Below are 6,000 nucleotides of genomic sequence, written 5' to 3' on the forward strand. Positions count from 1 at the left end.
GTTAGTCTATTTTCTCTCTCCTTTGTTTTATTAATTTGTATAATTATAACTATTGATTTATGGATTTTGATTTTATTGTTTGAAAGTAATTTAATTAGTATCAAGTTTTATTTTGACGACTAAACTTTATAATTTCAGATTTTATAAGTATCATAATTTTCAGATTTTGTAAATTTTATAACCTAGGGTTTTTAATTATTGAAAATCATGATTTTAGGGTTTTTATGAACAATTGATTTAGGGCTTTTATAGTAATGATGTTTTGAAATTTTGGTGATTATAACTAATGATTAGTTTAACTTAATTCCATATTATTTTGAACATGTAAATTCGTGTTTTAGTTTTTAGATTTTCGTTCGTTAATATTAATCCCGTTTTAATCCCGATCAGATTCTGAACTCATCCGATTTTGATGAAAAAGTAGTGTTTTCCATGTGGAAACAACGTTTTAAGAAAGACTCACTACCTTGAGTTTCTAAATATGATTTTCGGGCAGTTTTTGATTTTAACGATTTTTTTTTTTTACTTAAAATATTATCCTTGAGTTTGATTAATATAATTAATTATGTTTAAAGTTAATTAAACATAAATATATGTTTTTATTGAAATTTTAAGTGTTGGAAATAGTTTCTAAGTACTACTTTTAATGTTTTATAAAGAGGGTTTAATCACCCATTAAAAAGGGAGATTTTTAGGGGTTTTTATATAATTTTCAGATTTTTATTAGACTTTGAACTTGCTGTAATTTCATGTATAAGAGTGTATTTTAAGGTTTTTATGAAGAAAATTTAAAGAACTATATATAAGCCTTTAATTTTAACTAAAGGGAAGATTTTAAAGTGTTGTTTGATTTGGATTTTGAAGGTTTTAAAGTAAGTTAGTATTGCTGTAAATTTGATTGATTGTGTATTGATTGAGATGTTATTATTTGGCTTAGGAGAGGAGTTTATTGAAGGTGATTTCTAGTTAGTAAAGTGGCATACCAATTCGTTTTCTCAAGGTACGTACAAGTTACGAAACCTTTCTTTTAGGTGCATGTTTAAGGACGACGGATCGAGAACTTAGTATCATGTATAGGGATGACTGAGTTAAATTGTTTGGTTATACATTGTGAATTTCGTATGACGTGCACTATTTTATATTGCAAGTATTATTTGTGCTCTAATTATGCAAGGTGCGCTTAGAGGCAAAGGTATATGATTGGTGTAATGATTAATTTATTACTCATTCATGATTATGCAAGCAGGAAGAGTAAAGGAAGAATTTAAGTCTTCTAAGACGAGGTTAAGGTTTTGGGGTGCCTTATGCACTCAAGGTGTTTATACACCGAGGTAGTAAAGGAATAAATAATAAATGTTGCTTGCCACTAATAAATCAAGAATTGAAATTGAAAAGTTGTTTTACTTGATTGAATTGATATTGGATTGATTGTATTGTTATGCATATGAGTCATCACCAAGTCTAAACCTATAAATCACGTAAAGTGCAAGATGGATGAGCAATAAAACTCTGGATTGGTGCACTTCTGGAGTAATGACAATCAGGGGTTGGGGTACATGGGGTATTAGCCGTGTACTTTTCTCGAGGTCGTTGATCAGCGAGTCTCTTATTTCAAATATTTTTCAAAACTAGGAGTTAGGTGAGATCTCATACTAACTACGGTCACGGAGTCGCGCCCGTGGTCGTTGGATGTTTATTGATGTTTCCGAAAGGAGACATGGGGTTTTTCTTTATTGATGTTCCAAATGGGACATGGGTTGGACAACCTTGTGTATTGCTAAATCCAATGAAATAAATAAATGAGTCAGTTAACATTAATTAGTGAGGTCTTTATAAATTTGATAATCGAGTCGTGAATTGAGTTTGTATTTAATGATGCTTGTGCTTGAATATTAGTAGCATGTTAGGTATTTTCTTAATTTGTTTTCGCAGCTTGTATGTACTTAGCTTTGCTGACTGCGTGCTTTTGTGTGTGTCTTTCTTTGGACATGGCCTTCGCCTTTCAATGACCCTGTGACGATCCAATTTTTACACTTGTAATATTGGGGAGCAGAATTACCACAGGTTCTTACACATGCAGCATTCATCAGGGTTGTGGGATCTTGAGTATAGTGTTGGTTGTTTGCATTTTATTTCTTTTGCAAGTTTGAATTTATTTTAATTCGATTTTATTTGACACTAATTCTTTTGGGTTTGAATTTATTCGAACACTGGATTTAATCACTTACTACTTTTTATTGGGTTTTGAATAAGGGCCTTAATGGTTCCAAGTTGTATGACTTAATTTGGTTTTGAAACTTATTTATAACTGATTTAGTTTTTCCGCTGCTATTTTCTGATAAAGCCTTAACGTTTGAACACGTGGCGGTAACACGCCAGTAATTCTCTTGGGTTTTGTTCAGGGTATTTACAAGTTTTAAGAGAGAATTACTGGGGTGTTACAATATACCTCTCCACACAAACATTTATGATTATAGTAGAAAATATTAACATAATTTTCCTAAAAAAAATATTAATATAATTTGCAACATATTTTAATTTACTTCGACGGAATATTTATATTTTTTCCCTAATAAAAATAATTGTTCATTTATTGATTATAATTCACATCAAAATAGTGTGTATATTTATTAATTTTGTTAGATTTTTTTAAAAAAAATGTAAAATAACCAATTATAATTCAAAGTAGTCTCATGGATGCAAGTGTTGTTGTTTAAAGCATTACCATAACTTGCTTAGATAACAAAAATTACATGCATGACACTATGATGAAGGTGGAAGGAAGCGAAATGAAGCAGGCGAGTATATATGTCAGTATTTAGGGTCAAGACTGTTTTATTGATTTACAGCTGTTAAAAATCTATACTTAGTATTTAAAAACTCTAACAAAAAAAGACACATGTCTCTATCATATTACACTTCTTTATCTTCTTCTCCCTTCAACCCAAATGCCACATGTCTTCTTATGTATAACTAGCTTTTTGGCCCGTTCAATGCACGAGTTGTTACTTGGGTTAATTATTTTCATATGTAGGAAGATTGTTTCATTTCTAAAACTTAAAAGAAAAAAAAAAGTGAGGGTAGAACCATGAAAGAAGATAAAGGAATTTAGTTATTAGATATATGCACATGAAGATTGTAAGATATAAAATGACATTTATTTTAAATTATATTTAAAGTCTAGGTGTTGAAAAGACAATTTTTATTATAATTTATATGTTTATGTAACATGTATTAATTAAAACATTATTTTATTATGGTGGAAATGAAACACTTCATTTTCTTACTTGAATTTGCAAGTTGTATAATGCATCTTAAACATAAATATTAAGGGAAATGATATGTGGCATATGAGGTGATGAGTGACTTGTGAATTGTGATGCCATGTGTCATACGAAAAATTTGTGGTTTGTGTTTTTAAATACTAAGTATAGATATAGATTATTTTTTTATTACACTATTTTTCTTTAATTTTTTCATTAAATTTAAACTTCATCTTCCATGCACACTTCATCTTCCATGCACACTTTATCTTCATCTCCCCTCTTCAATTTACCCTTTTCCGTTTCTCTCTTTAATTTTAGCCCTCCACCTTCTTTATTTAACCCTCATTTTCAATCAAAGTTCCAAAAATTAAATTTCTTCAATCATGTTTTCGATTACACATTATAACTATAATGACTTATTGATATTTCCTCGTTCATCGTTCAATGCAATTTTTTTATGAATAACCCGTGCATTGCATGGGCCAGAAGGCTAGTAAAAATTAAAATGAAAATGAAAAACCTTGTTAATCAATATTAACTAGCATTTTGGCCCGTTCGATGCACGGGTTCATATTTAGGTTATTTCATATGTAGGTATGTTTTTCAGTAGTTGAAACTTGTGATATGAAATACGAACTAATTGTTTCATTGCTAAAACTTAAAAGGAAAAAAAGAATGAGGGTAGAACTGGGGAAAAAGATAAAAGAATTTAGTTACATATATATACATGAAGACTATAGGATATGAAATGACATATTGGTTTAAGTTATATTTTAAGTCTATTAGTTAAAAAGACAATTTTTATATAATTCAATTCATATGTTTATGTGATGTATATTAATTGGTTTAACTTTATTTTATTATGATGTAAATGAAACACTTCATTTTCTTAATTGAATTTGCAAGTTACAAAATGTATAAAGACTTAAACTAAAAGATTAAAAGGGGTGACATGTGTCATGTGTGGTAGTGAGTGACTTGTGATGACATGTGTCATATGAAAAATTATGGTTTGTGTTTTTAAATACTAAGTATAGATATAGATATCAACAAGACAATATCTATAATTTAAAATTTATAATATTATTAAAACAATTTAGGACGATATACTAATGCCACTACGCCAAGTGTCACACACGATTTGATTTGGCACCACATCATTACTATGTATCACCCTTACATGTCATTATTATAAAACTTTTCGTATGTGTAACCTTCTTACTTAAATTTTCCCTACAAAATGTAGCGCCCCCATACTTAATTAGTTAATTTTACTCTAAAATAATGTTACCTCTAAATAATTGCAAAATAAACTACAATTTAATTTGTTATAAATTAATTACATATTGATACTACAAAAAAAAAAAAAAAAAAAATAAAAAAATTGGGGAAAAAAATAGAATCCAAGGAAATGATTTTTATTTCCTTTCCTTTTTAGAACCTAGAGCTCTTGATACCATGTACAAGTGTTTGGGAAAATATGGCTTCCCCTCAATAAAGAGCCTTGACGATGTATATATAGATTTTTAATTATTACCGAGTATATCTGGATTCAGATACGACCCAAATCCACTTGGTCTAAATCAATCCCAGATAGATCTAGATATACTGGGTATATCGAGTCTCATATCTACCTAAAACGGGTCCAACTGGGGTTAATAGTATAACTAATTAACTATCCTACTACTTGTGTGACTATACATATCAATATACTATGTATTAAACAATCTTGCTCCATAGTTGCATATCAAAATAAACTTACATTAAAAAAAATATAATCCCTTACTCCTCACTTCCTCAGTTTGAGAATTCAATTCTCTCATGACTTTAGTAGTTTAGTGCACCGTCTTCAAAACCCAAGGAGAGTATCAATCCATACAAAGAGAGGGGAGATAAGCCAAAGAAGATAAATCAATTTGAAAAACAAAAAGCTCAAGACAGCAAACAAATTTCTCGGGTTTTCTGAGTTTTCTCTTGGAACTTTTTCGACTGCATTATGCAAGGTAATCTTTTAACTATGCTTAATATTCAGATCAACTACTATGAATGTTGTGCAACAGCCCAAAAACGGCAGAATAGGAATGAATTAGTAGTAAGAGAAAATAGGGCCCAAAGTGCATATGAGAAAGGATTTTACTTTTCAGATTCTCAATTTATTAACTGGAATATCATTCAGGAAAATCTAATTATTTAACAAGGCGATTGTTTTGGAACTGGTATGAATATATAGCATTACACAACTCAAGATTGCTCAGCAGGGAAGATGATGAACTCTTTGAACACAATGTATTGTTGCTAGAAAACTATATACTCGAGACTTGAAAGATAGCAATGACGTGCACGAACGAGCAAAAAAACTTGGTGTCCCCAATGTGAAGTTCACAATGTATTATAGGAGGAAGCACATAGATGTGATTCCGAGGTCTAATCAATCAGGTTACGAGAAAAGAAAGATCTAGGGTAAAAGGACATACGAGTTCAGAACTTCCCCACCCATTTGTTACTGAGCAACCAAACAATTGTTTACAATTGCTATGAAACATAGCTAGATAACTCCTACAAAATCTGTTCAGAAGCAGACTGCAGCATTTGGGAAACTATCAAGTACCAACCACTCGTTGTACACTAAGAACTACAAAGAACTCAATAACAGTTTGATTGATATATTTTGAATTCCTGCAAGATGCAGAACACAACCTCCAACTTCAAACTAAGATATCATGAACTGAAATCA

Source organism: Chenopodium quinoa, unplaced genomic scaffold (genome assembly GCF_001683475.1).
Source record: "Chenopodium quinoa cultivar QQ74 unplaced genomic scaffold, ASM168347v1, whole genome shotgun sequence".
In the NCBI taxonomy this organism is placed as follows: Eukaryota; Viridiplantae; Streptophyta; class Magnoliopsida; order Caryophyllales; family Amaranthaceae; genus Chenopodium; species Chenopodium quinoa.